Source organism: Protopterus annectens, chromosome 13.part0 (assembly GCF_019279795.1).
Source record: "Protopterus annectens isolate FY-2018-M chromosome 13.part0, PAN1.0, whole genome shotgun sequence".
Classification (NCBI taxonomy): domain Eukaryota; kingdom Metazoa; phylum Chordata; order Ceratodontiformes; family Protopteridae; genus Protopterus; species Protopterus annectens.
The window spans coordinates 521,686,347-521,701,020 of NC_056747.1; positions in this window are offsets into that span (position 1 = coordinate 521,686,347).

Consider the following 14,674-nt stretch of genomic DNA (forward strand, 5'->3'; position numbering starts at 1 on the left):
ATGCCCCAGTATGCCCTCCTCTCTTCCTCCTGGTGATAGTCCCACCAGTTTACACTCATAATTTCGAAGACAACTCGGTCAACCGTCTATGTTCGAACACGGAAAGTCGAACATGGCAATGTGGAACTTCAAAAGCAAGCCTAGGAATGGGTTTTAACATGGGGTCAAGATAGGGATTCACTGCTATTGTCAAACTACAAACCTCACCCCTATCTTGACCCATGTTAAAACCCATTCCTAGGCTTGCTTTTGAAGATCGACATTGCTGTGTTCGAACATAGTGCGGTCGACCGAGTTGTCTTTAAATTTATGATGGTAAACCAGTCGCACCATGTTTAACTTTTCTTGATCCTTTTCTTGCTGTCTTATTTCACGCATTTCATCTGGTCAGTGTTCTGAGTTGTAAGTGCATCGGATTATTTACTCATTTAGTTATTTTTTGATGACTAGGTTAGTTCCACTGTGCATGCATTATTGTCAGGGAAAGCCCAAGTGGTATTCATATGGGCTAATAGTATTTTTTCTGTAACTAACCAGAACTTATGTATTTCTGCTTGTATGGCAAGACCATCCAAGCCTTCCTGTAAACTGCCCCAATCATCTTTTGTTGCATCTAACTTGATGCCATCACTGAAAAGGTTGATGATCTTCTCTGTTCCCTGAGATATGTCTGCAACAAACACACCAGGTGATACTGGACTGAGGACTGTCTTTATTTCATGAGTCATTTCCTTATTCTTAACATCAACCTTTTCACTAGCCTCTCTGTCCCCTTCCTCCTCCAACCAGTAATGCAGCAGTCCATCTTTTCATTCTTTGCCCTACCATCATCCCTTTGAGATTTTCTAGCAGCTGCCTGTGTGTAATGGAGTCACAGGTCCTGGTGATGGCCAAATGGCAGGTTTACTAGTAACTTGTCCTATAAAATTATCTTTTAATCCAATATTAAAACTGGATCAGATTTGATTTTTTTTTTTTGGTTCTTCTGGCCCTGAATCTGTTAATAGTTGCCTTGGTAAAAGTCGTCTTCTGGGAAAGAAATAGCCTTCCCCTCAATATTGTCTGTGATTCTCCTGCCATTGCTGTTAGTCTAAATGGGTGTGCAGTACCCCAGGTTTTTCCTGCTTCTACTTTATACAATAGTGCCATTATTCTTACCTTCAAATACTTCTGTACTGGCTAGTGATGTGTTGAGGGTGATACAGGGAGTCTGCTAGCTCAGTGCCCAGGTTCCAGAGGACCTTGGGAAGTAACCTGTCTAGTCCTTGTGCCCTATCCTCCCTAAGGGCAGCCATTTCCCTATCTGCTTCTTCCTCTCTTTCCAAGTATCTATCCATTGCTCTACTTTAGCTATAGTACCTTCATGCCAACACGGTCCTTCTCCCTTTCTTTTAAAGACAAACGTTGAGTCTTTCATTATCTGTATGATTTTTATTCTAACATTACTCATCCTGGTCAGGTGTTGCTCTCCCTCCCTTCTTACTTTCTGCTGTATACACAAGTCTTTGGTCCACATAATGATTTCTGCCAGGTCTCTCAACTTGTACCATTGCTGCCCTCACATCCTTTGTTGCCCTTCTGCTTGGCTTATTGTACTTTGCCTCCTGCACGTCAGTCCCTCTCTTCACTGTCCTGTATGCCATATCCTTTGTTCTAATAGCCTCACAGTCCTGTATAGCTACATTGAGCTTTCCTACTTTGCCTGTTAAGCAAACTCATGTCCACAGCCCAGAGTATAGTATCACTAATCCATTCTCATAAATTTACACCATTAATTGCTTCAGATCCCTAACTCATATTTACCCTTTTTCCCCCAGTTCACATTGTACACTCCCCTAAATTGTCCACCATTGTCTTTTTCTTCCCCTTGCTACAGTAGACTACACAGTCACATGATCGCTGCTAGCTAATAGTACATTCATCTGGACATCCCACTATGTTTCCACCTTGGTTAGGGCCACATCTAGAATTCCATCTTTTGTGGTACAGTTGTACAACAGTTTGCCAAACCCCTAATGATGAAGGACCCCAGTCAGCAGCTGCTCAGTGATTGTTCTGAAGTTGAGTCTCCAAGTCTGCTGCAGGCAGATTCCAATTCTCACAAGTATAAACCTTTTCTTCCTACCCAATTTCTTTTTTTTTTGCCTTCAGTCATCCTTCATCCTCCTTGAGATGTCTGTGTGCTGATGATCTGTATTGATCTAAAAACACCATCTGCGTTTTTGATCTTAATCACAAGGGTGCTTACACTGGCTTATGATCCTGGCCACTGCTTGCACCTTTCATGAGGGTGGTGCTCTTCCCCTTCCGTCTTGTATTTTATGCCCTCACAGATTGCTACTCCATCCCTGTCCCTTGAACATCTTGTACCCCTGCATGTCTATGTCCTAGCCTTCCTTGTCACTTGCCCTTGTTCCTGTGATAACAGCAGTTCTCCATGCCCTCCCATGTAACTGTTTGCAGCCGATTTATATTCCTACTCAGACAGCTTGCACTATGCAATACTACTACCCAGCCATGCTCTGTGACTTCTATTTCCCCTGTACTTAAATCTATCTCCATTGTAATCATGCAGTACGCAAAAAGAAACACACTCCTGCTCCTGTGACACCGCTGCCATCTTAGTTTAAAGGTGCAGTCGTTGAGCTGTGACCTGCCAGCTGAGGTCTGAGCACCATTATCCCTTCCAGAACTCGGTCAACTAAAATACTAATAGCATTTACCTGAAAAGCATAATCAGGCTGACAGAACAGCGCCTCATACTTTATATAAAAAAACAGCCTCAATAATGTAAAATACTAATAGCATTTAACTGAAAAGCATGATCAGGCTGACAGAACAGCGCCTCATACTTTATATAAAAAAACAGCCTCAATAATGTAAAATACTAATAGCATTTAACTGAAAAGCATAATCAGGCTGACAGAACAGCGCCTCATACTTTATATAAAAAAAAAACAGCCTCAATAATTTATAAGTTACTGGTATGAATTATTTACTACATTCATACTTAGATTTGAATGGCGTACTACAGCAAAGCAAATGTGACAACAGGTCAGAGTTTGACATACTAGAAAATAGGCCATATTAGAGGCAGGTTTTTGGAATACAGTAATCTGATTGACAGCATTAAAGGCATGATTGCAAGGGAAACAAGGAATTCTCATGGTATGAATTTATGAAACGGTCTGAATAAGCAAATTAGTAACATTTGATCAATAACACAGATATGATAAATGGTTGTGCCTTAATTTTTAATGCTTAGAAAAATAGGTTGGAACTTGTTCTTTGATGTATTGCTGAAACAGATTGTGATCATTCATATAACAGCTGTCCTACACAGAACTATTTTGCTTCTTCTTCTTTTTTTTTTTTTTTTATGTGTAGGTCAGGCCACACTTGACAGCCTAGAGTGTACTCATTTCACAAACAAACAATTAGTGATATGTGCAGGATGATTAACACGCGTTCCTGGAATTTAAGCAGGTGTTAAGTACCTATTAGTAGACTTATTTTTGAATTTTTATTTTAACTTTGTTAGGCAGAGTAAAATACTTCTCCATCAGGATCCTTTCCAGGCTTAACCTGGGGAAAAGTACAAAAAATGAATCACTGCATTACAAAAATACATACATACCTATATGGGGAACATGTTCTGAAGTTTACATAGACTGTAAATGGGGTTCCAGAACAAAAAATAGTTATACAGCTGATGCAGACAGGACTGTATATAGGCTTTTATGGCACAGGTAATTCAATGCAGAGTACAGTACAAATGTTGGAGTCTTACAATATTTACACATTTCTTTAAAGGAAGGAGAGAAAGGGGTGGGTGGCGAAATATAACAAAAGTATGACCAACTATTCTGAGCTGTGCTCTGTCTTTAGTCAGAAGACTTATTACTGGGCAACCATTGCTCAAGTTAATACATTGTATTAATTAATTTATTTGATGGTATTTCTTTTATGTTGCCCTTCAACCATACCAAGAATAACTTTTTTGTAATTATCTCTCTGCATCACACTTCCAAAATATGAATGTCATAAGCAAGTTTACATTTGTAATATACAACATAATATAATTGCATAATACATGAACGATGTAATACTTGTATTTGTCTCCCTAATGAAATGTGGGATTGCAGTGCTGAGTCCTGACACCCTAAAAAGACCAAAAATATTTGAGAAGAATGAATATCTAACACTGATTTTCTCCTGTTTTTTTTTTTTTTTTTGCAAGGGAAAAGCCCTCCCTGCCCACCCAATGTGAGGAGCAAGTCATCCACACCCAAACTTCTATATACCAACTCTAGGTTGCTATACCTTGGAAAAAGAGAGTCTTCAGAGAAATGGCAGTCTTGGACTTGGTATATGCAAGTCCAGATTTTCAGCCAATTTGTCTCTGTATTATAGAACATGGCATCCTGAGACCTAATATTTCAAATGGTTACCCTTAATTTTATCTCTGGGTAAAAAAAAAAGCGTGTGTGTTTGATACATTATAACAATATTTATTATTAGTATGGGCTGCTTTTTACTGCATTTAATTAGAAAACAAATTTGTCTTTAAATGTCTAGCAAAGAGGTGATATCTGTATTAGTAAATATCTTGTTGAAATACACAATTCATTTGATTAAGGTAATGAATTTATGGGTCTTACAGGGCTGTTGTACTGCTCATTAAGTGCAAACTGTACAAGGAACCAACTCACTGAGAACAGCGTATAGGTGTAGAACTTTCCAAATCCTGTTTTCCATAAGAAATCTCTGCCAGTGCATTTTTTAAGTTTTTGTCAGCAGTGATTCCTGTTTTTTGTGAGATTTTACCCTCTGAGTTTGTGTGGCCATGGAGTTGGCATATATAATAACTTTAAGATTGTGCGGAGCTTGCCCCTGACACACACACAGGGTGTGCAGGAGGGGTTGCCATCTGCAAAAAAAAACACTTCTTCAGGTTAATTTCCAAATAGGTTGTTTGGCCAGTTGGTTCCTCATCAAGTTGTAAGTCAAGTCATAGAAGTGCCTTACAACTCTCTAGCTTAGAAAGATGTAGCAGAATTATTTGCTACTTAGGTAAGTGAGCTGTTTTTCACAGGCCCTTGTCAGCCACAGCCAAGGTTACAAGGGCAAAGGCAAATATAATATCGATCACTCGTCTGACTACTGTACAAGTCTAAAACTAAGAGTGACATATGTCAAAAGATGTACCTCAACTGGTGGTATTCAGTCAGGCCTAGTGTAGACCGATATCTTCAGTATAGTTAACATTACACAGAATGGTTTGCCCTTTAATAATTTCAGAGAAGCACTAAGAACCATAACTCTGAGGTGGTAGGTGGACCTTTTCAGTGCATTGGTTAATTTTATTTCTTGTGACGTTCCTAACTGCCACTCATTTTTTGCAGCTGGCAGCTTTATTTTTTAATTCATACTCAGTGTTAATTTTCTTGTACATTTTTTTGTGGAGTTAGTGGTGATATTCTACACAGTAAAGTAGTAGACTGGACAGAGGAAAATGAGAATGAATTATGAAAAAATACGCCTCGTCTTTGATGGGGAATAACTTGCCAGGATTGAAGGCTTTGTGAGGTTTGATAAACCTGTAACGGTAAGGAGCATGCTGGTTATGGAAGGTTTTGGGGGGGTGTTGAACTGGAAAACAAGTACTGAAAATAATTTCCGAAGACATATAGGCATGACAGATGATAGTGAGCACTGAACATGTATTCAGTAAATGGGATAGGGTGGTCCTGGATCACAAGCACAGAATATGATTTTGGAAAATGAGAGGGGGATAGACTGGGGGTTACAACAACTTTTTCAGAATTCTTATTGATGTCCATCACAAAGTGGGCAGTATTATTCTGCAGTCTCATCCTGTCTGGTGGTTTCATTGACAGTGCTCATTGTTTTCATATTTGTCTAAAAATCAGCTTTTTGGACAGAATTCTAATGAGGACTCCCAGGCCCTCTTCTGACTTTTTGACGGTCTCTGTTTCCCTGCTGTGCGACTGAATAAATTTAACCAATGACTGCATACTCTTCACTCCTGAAAAGTGGCTTGTGTCTAGTAGCTTTACCTAGCTAATGGATGAGAAGCTGAATTAAATGAATAAAAAGGACCACACAGTTCATGAAGTGACATTGCATATATGCCACTTCTCCAGTTTTGAGTAAAAATGTTGAATATTAGTGTAGACATGATGAAAAAATGCCCAGGTAATTTACTGCAGAATTATATTAATATAGAGAGAAAATGAATAGTAAACCAAACCTAACCATTGGTTCCCTAAACAATACTCTTACACAGCAAATTACTCATAACAAGCTACTCTGGGTCACTTTTGGTGATAACCTAAACTTTGGCTTAACATACAAGTAGTAGTAAAAAAGATGTATATGAAACCTGGAACCCTATACTGCATAAATAAATTTTACACTGAAGATAGAAAAACTACAGCCTCTGCCTGCCTACTTCCAAAACTCTGTTTTGCCTCTCCAGTGCCCATTATTCAGCACTCCATCGTATCTGCTAAACTACAAAAATGATAACTTTGCATAATTTGCATGCGGCTTTCCCTATAGGTCTTAATGTACAGCCCTTCAAAAACTCAAATAGCTAGAATTGCTTCAACAACTCATCCACACTAGACTACTTGTGGTGCAGAATCTAGTCTTTAAATCAAACAAACATTCTGGTCTAAAAAATATCCTTACACCATACATACCAACAAGAGGTTTGTAAACCACATACAAATATTTACTAACACACGCAAAGCTAAGAATTGAGTAGACTAAGCCAAATATTTCAATCAAATGTCTTAAATATGGACTTTTCTCCCTCTAAACATAAAGCTCAGTGGCAACCTTTTCTTATTCAAAATGCAGCTGAAAGTCTACTTAATGGATTCATGCCTATATTCTTGTAAAACACCGGGATAATTCATCTTCTTCCTCCCTTTGTTCCTTCCCGGATGTCATCATCCATCCTGTTGTTATAGGAAACCCCTTTGGAATTATCGAATCTCCTGTGTAAGTAAATTTTTCATAAAGTCTTTTGTAAATAATTCTGTCCAGTAACAACTATTCCTGTATTCGCTTATTCTGTACTGGAATTAACTGTACTCACCTTAGTCACTTTCTAAGTTTTATTCTTACAATGTAAGTAGCATCCTTTAAAATTTGTTTCAATTTTATATTCTGCTATTTCCCTTCTATATTCTTGTGTTTTGTGTCCAGTAGGTAAATATGAGCAAAGTGCACAATTTGCTGTCAGAATGCCTGATATTTATGTAATTGTTTTATTAGTTTTTCATGTGTTACCTTGTGTCTCTCATGTATTATTGTAACTCTAGGGTTTTTCTCCCTGGCCTGCACTGAAAAGGGGTTCCATACCCCATTGGGCTTACCTGGTTAAACAATGCAAATAAACTTAAGAGCAGACTTTTTTTACTAGGTGTATATGATAGAGGTGCATTTTGCAGTTTCAATTGCGAGAGTTGCTAATCAAACCCCAGTCACCTGGGTCATGTGCAGGGGTCTTTCCCTGTACACCATGGAGCTGACATTCTGACACTGATATAGTGCCTACCTCCACTCAGATCTGCGCTAGGGGATATCATCTAATGGATTTAGAACCAAGGATAGGATTTTTTTTATTTATGTGAGGAAAGAACAACTTGAATGGAGAACTGTCATATTCCCAGGAAGGCAAGCATGCAGTCTTGCTCTCTGCATGTTTCCCTATCTTGTATGGAGCTCCAGGCCATCTGCTTTACCCTTCCTAACAGTATTGTACTTTTGCACTCACCAGTGATGATGCCTCTGCTACAGACTGCCCCATTGATTATAAAAGCTCACACCCTTCCCTTGAGGGAGCCACTTGATCCCATCTCCTCCAGCTGACTCCATTTACCAAGCCTGCTACTCAAACCCATGTTTTCTGTGCCATAGTCAAGGTGTCTCCCACTATACCATAAAACCAGTTACCATTGCATGCTTATAAAATGTTTCCTGCCTGGAATCAACCTTTGGTATGTCAATACAGTGCAGTACAGCAAATTTGGTGAGGTCTAACCCATGGCATTATGCACACTTGCTTGTGTTAAGTTACAAGAAAGTGCTTGTCAGATTAAATGCAGACTCAGTTTTGCCAGTTAGCAATATTTCAGCACAAAGCTATAATAATACTAATTTTATAGATCTATATTTTGGTTCTTTCCTGGCAGCTGATGTGCTGCTTGGGTTCTTTATGGTATAGCAGTTAAAATCCAGTAAAATCAGTCATTGGGCAGGTATTTGTTACACTCAACAGAGGCTGACCAAGATTGTCTGGGACTATCAACACATTTGAGTATTGGCACAGCAGAAATCCCTCCAACCGACTCCCTCCAGCATAGCTTACTGGTTATCAAACTTCTTCCTCAGCTGTAGTTTGGATAGTTACCCTGGTTCTGATGGTCCTTCTCAACATGTACCTAAAATGAAAAAAAAAACCTGATAATGTTTTTTCCATCCATTCGTCAACAGATGGGTCTCTGATTTGGCGTCAGATCTGGCCACAGGCCCTTCCAAGCTTTGGATTCAGTGCTTAGGCTCCTCCATCATCCTAAACCATGAGAATAGAACAAGCTATGCCAAACTTCATTTGCTGCTTGAAAAGCTACAACAAGTCTTGTTATGCAAAAGAATTTAGTTTAGAATCTTTGGCAAATTCATCCTTTAGAAAAGAAGTCATTTTTCATTCTTTCTCCCCTTTTCATAGATATAACCTTGCAGCTGATTTAATAATTCCCTTCACTCATCTATGGAAGTCCCATTTTCACTAATCTTCACACGTTTCTCAGCAACAAATTGCAATCTTGCTGTTATAAAATAACAAAATTTGCTTCTAGGATATCAAACCGCTCACACCACTGTCAAGCCATTTCTGAATTGAATTGACTTGAATTCCCTCATTACTTACATTACACCCAACTAACTCTTGCCCACAAACTAATACTCAAACCTAATAACTGCCTAGCACTCTAGTTGGGAGGTTGGCATAATGGTTAAGGTGTTTACCTTATAGATGGAAGGTGCAGGGTTTGATTCTCACATAGGGTAATTGTCTAGGCTTAAAATGGCCCACACGGGCAGTTAGCCTAGTACTAACCTATGAAACTATGAAACCTATGAAACAATTACACATTCCAATCTGCAGTCTTTGGTCTACTAACAAGCACTAATTAAGAATAACCAAATCCAACAAGAGAGCTAGTCAAAGCCTTTACTCACATAGTATTGCTAAACTTTGAAATGCTCTACCTTCCTATGTCACTCAACTCGACTCTTCAAAATCTTTCAAATCTGTACTAAAATGCCACTACCTCAATAACCCTATCTGCTTCTGCTTAATTGCATGTAAACCACCATAAACACTATAATGTACTTATCCAGTCTCTACCCTCTTCTTCCATTGTATTACTCCTCTTTATGACTACAACTTCTAAAAAAAAAAAAAAAAAAACTAAACTAAAATCTTTATTTTATATTTCACAATATTATAATTGATGCATTACTTCTGTATCTTTATTGTATTAACACATCTTTTTGTGCTTTTATTGTTTTTGTCTTACAGCAGTAACCAATTAGCTATTGTAATTTTCCCAATGCCCACTTAAATTGTCCATATTATCTTTATACACCCTGTTTTATTTTTTTTTTTTTCTGTGGAGCTTTTCTCCCCCAAGCCTCTACTGAAAATGGGTCTCTGACCCAGTGGACTGTCCTGGTTAACAAATATCAGTAAATAAATAATCTCAGTATAGTTGTTTTAATCTTTATTTTCCTCTTTCATTGCTGTACCATTTAAAAAAAAATGTGTGTATGTGTCATATATATATATATATATATATATATATATATATATATATATATATATATATATATATATATCAATCATCATGCACCATCATGCACCCACTTCAAACTTTACTAAAAGCGCAACTAAAAACATGCTGGCTATGCCCTTGCAACTCTCACTCTAATATCATCCACCCCATCCAACCACTACCTTTCTTTCCACTCCACTAACTACCTTGATTATAGCAAGCTCAGATGCTCATAAGCCAGTACTTATTATACAGCACGAACTTCTTCTTCTTGTAACATTTGTTAACATCTGGTATGCACTTCACAGATAAAGATTCTAGTTGTCTACTGATGTACTATGTTCTTCATCTGTAAATATGTTGTAAGTAATTGCTATGTAAATTGTTATTCACTATGTAATCCAATGTATATACTGTCTGTTTATTTTAACTGTGGAGCTTTTCTCCCCGGGCCTCCGCTGAAAATGGACCTACATCCAGTCGGACACTCCCGGTCAACAAATTTAAATAAATAAATAAATAAATAATATGGCTTCACTGTATAATCTCGAAATACTGAAATATATAATTTCATTATCTCAAGACTATAAAGCAGAAAAATCAAAATACCAAAACCCCAAAAATGCGAATTCAAAATCGTGACTTTTAAACACACCCTACACCACACAAACACACACCTTCCTCCCCACACTACAACAAACAAAACACACAAACACAACAACACAAATACACAAACCTACCCTACATATAAACTAACTCCGAGGTCGCACTAAAAAGACAGACACGAAACCCACCACTACACAATCACATTCCCATTGCACAAATACACATCACATATGTACAAACACCACCATTCTCAACACTTACACGCATCACATATGTACAAACACCACCATTTTCAACACTTACACACACACACACTTACCTACATACCATAATCTACACCTACAACTTCCCAACACAATAACATACACTAAAATCCCTACCCCAAACCCTTAAAATATAAACACTTACCTGAATCTGCAGCTATCCATTAACAAAGTGCACCTCCACAACCACTGATTCAACATTTCCATATTTTATGTGGTCTTTCATGTAACTGGGCTTTCGCTATTTTAGTCTTGAGATGCTGAAATTCAAGATTTCAGTATTTTAAGATAGTGAAGTGAACCCACACACATACATACATATATATGTGTGTGTGTATATATATAATCTGTCTGTGTGTATCTATTTAATATCACTTACTTTGCCTCCTTCAGTATTATGTCAGACAAACCTTTGGGTTTTAAAGTGTATTGCTCCCCCCAATAAGTTACAAAACTCTGACATGCATAAGAAAAGTGTATAGAGTAGTCTCGATTATCCAAACTAATTGGGACCAAGGGTAGTTAGGATAATCAAATTATTCAAATAATCAAATGTACATTGAACTGGATAAAACACTTCTAAAGTCTTGCTTTTTCTGCACTCAGGGAATAAACCTGCCAGTCCAGTAGACAATAAAGAATATTTTTCACACAAGCAGGCAACAAGTTCAAAAAACATGCACAAGCTAATACGTATAATGTTTACATATTCAGACTTTGATTTTTTTCCTACCCAAAAACTTTGGAAGACTGGGCTTGGATAATTGACGTTTTGGATAATTGACTCTCTACTTTACTGTCTTGGGCCCTTTCACCTGGAGTCACCATGTTATATTTATGAAACCTTTTTCATAGAGAACTGTTATCAAGAGGAGGAAGAAGCTTATTTTGAAAAGCCTTCTTCAGCTTCAGGGAAGTTAGCAGCTGCTACTCTTTCCACTTCTTCCTCTTCAAAAATGGCTAAAAAGAAAGGGGATGTAAAGAAAGAAAGAAAAGGACAAGTCTGTCTTTGAAAAAAGAGGTTTCTGGATCCCCTGACTTCATTGGCTCTGGCCCCTCCAGCCAAAATGTCCAAGCTCTTGGAACAAGAACTTTTTTGGATCCAATAATCATTGGATCCACTACACTGTCTTTTACTGGAACTCCTAGGCTTTGGTTTCCAATCCTTCAGGATAGGCCCAGATCCAGCGCTCCTTCCTATACATCTTCCTTAATATCAGTCAGGTCCACTTGGAGCCTCAAGGAAGCAGATGTGGACAGGATGATGCGTTTCCTTCAAACCCAGATTCAGTTGAGAATTCTCCTGGCATAGACCACTGCTGTGGAGGCATGTCTTGCCCTTTAGATCCTTGATAGCCCCTTCTCCAATCCCTCCTCTAGGATCAGAGCCCTTGGGTCTGCCTTTAACCCAAGGCAGGTCTGCATCGGAGCTGAGACTTCATTCTTCCTCAACTCAGTTCTCTGACAAAGTCAGCTGTAATATTCTCAGAGCCATCGGATTCTGAGTCATACTATAGGTGCCGACTCTGCTATGTTGGAATAGGATCTGAAACCATCAGATCCATTTCTCCCTTTAGGAGTGTCAGCTCTGGATAGTTTGGCTCTGGTGTCAGCTTATGATCAGAGCCAGACAGCTTCCAGGTTTGAACTGCCTTCAGGGGTTTCAGCACTGGTAGTGGTGCTCTCCAGATCTATTTCAAGCTCTGCGTGTGAGACTTTTGAGAGAGTTCTGTCCTAGTCAAGAGAAATAGCTGACCTTTCTGAACCAGGTCCTACCCATCCTCATAGGATATCCCAGGGTCAGAGGCTTGCTCTTCCTGTCACATTGGAACATCCAGTTTTGGAAAGCTTTGAGCCAATTTTCCACAACTCCATCTGTTAGAGTCCTTTCCTGAAGCAGAGGTCCTTCAGAAACATAAGTGTAAGAGGAGACACTTGGATTCCCCCAAGGAATCTCTTATGATTGACACTGATGTCAATGAAGGAGATGGTTCCCTTAGATTCCCCCTTGAGGACATCTCCTTCGGAGAGATTCTGGAACAACTTAGAGAGATGAGTAACCTCCCAAGCCTCTTCTCCAGAGAAGTCAGTGTCCCTTGAAGCTGTCTGTTCTGGCCCATCTACTTCTTGGATGATTCACCTGCCAATGAGATGATGGACCTAATCTTTTCATGGGCAAGGAAGGAGCTGGACATGCTTGAACCTATTTGTAAGAAGCCTAATACATTTTTGGTTGCTCCTAAAGATAGATTCCACTGAAACAAGGGTCCTCTGTAGATTCCATGGTAGTGGCGGCAGCCTCTAAGAAAGAGTTGGGGGAAGAGAGCTCCATCTGACTGTCACCTAACAGAGAGGCTCATGCATTGGACAGATTTGGGAAGCATGTATATGCCTAATCTACCTTTACAGTGAGAGAGTTGAATTACCTGATACAGATCACCTGCTTCCAGAAATTTGACCAAGGAGATTGTCAGATTTCTTCCGGGGACCCTGTTTGTGGATCAAAGAAAGGCTATTGATTCATAGGAGATTACTAGGCTTATGGCTTAAGGGCCCTTACAAGCCTAGCCAATATAACCTGATTTTACCCAATATATGGCTCCTAGGGGCAAAGAGGATGGCATGGACTATTTGTACCTGTGCATTGAGTATCTTGCAGATTGCCCCTGCCAATAAGGGACATAGGCACTACCCCTGGTGTGAATTTGTGATTTCCCCATCCATTGATCCAAACGGTGTTTGAAGAGGGCCAGGGAAGGGTTCTGCTTAATGTGAACAGGAAGTCTGTTCTAAAGAAGGTGCAGTCTCTGAGACGCATCTGTCTTTCCTGCATGTTTTGTTTAAGTTGTTAATTTAAGATCCCTAGATTGGGTGACCCTTGTGCTGTTTGACTTGTGGATGTGTAGCAGCTCCATCAGGGCTGTATTTGTGAGTGCCTTGTTTGCCAGGTATAGGTCACTTCTTAATAGTCAGTAGGAGACAGAGTAAAGGGAAAGGGCTTTTAGTCTGTCTGCATAGTTCATGTTTACACCCTTATTTTCTTTGAGGAGCCTCCTGAGGTTCCATTAGCTGCTGTAAGTACCTAGTTAAGTACCTGCCAAATGGAGCACTATACTCTATTGTTGGTCTAATGAGGAATGAATACAGTGGGACTATAATTTCTTTGGATCTGGATGCATACCTTTACATCAGTTATGCCATGTAAAAGGATTTCCTCATCACTGTGGACACATGGCAGTCAAAGTTCAGGCTGCTGTCAGTGTACCTAGATCTCTCACCTAGTGAATCCAGTGTAAGGGGTGTGCTGTTGATGTAATTTGCAGTGGTATTTGACTTCCCAAAGGGTATGATAATGGATTGTTTGCATTTAGTTTTAGACCATGGTTCTGGCACCAATCATTTATCTGATCTACACCATCATGAAGGATATCTACATTGCTGGGGGATTCAGTGTTTGCCCCCCAGCTTGCAGTCATTGGCAAACACTGTCATCCAGAAGCCATCCACATTTGCCTTGTCTTCAGAGAAGTATATTCTAAACATGAGTAGTCCCAGAGCAGAGCCCTGTGGCACACTACTAGTAACTGGCCTCTTGCTGGATTTGGATTCACCCACTTTAACCACAAGTGTCCTGTCTGTGAGATAGGGATTCATGCCCATTTTTGTGAGTTTAATTATAATACCTGAGTGGGGAATTGTGTCAAATCCCTTGGCCACGTCGAGGTAGGTAGTATGTACTGTTTTACCCTCATCCATGGCCTTGGTGACAAGAAGTCCACCAGATTCCGTAGGCATGACGTGCAATTGACAAAGCTGAATTGGGTTGGGTCCAGTGTTTGGAGGTCTCATGTCATAATTTATCAGGTCTTTCCTTGGCCTTGTGCATACAAGACTAGTCAAACTTATGGGTCTGTAATTTCTAGGGTCAGTAGA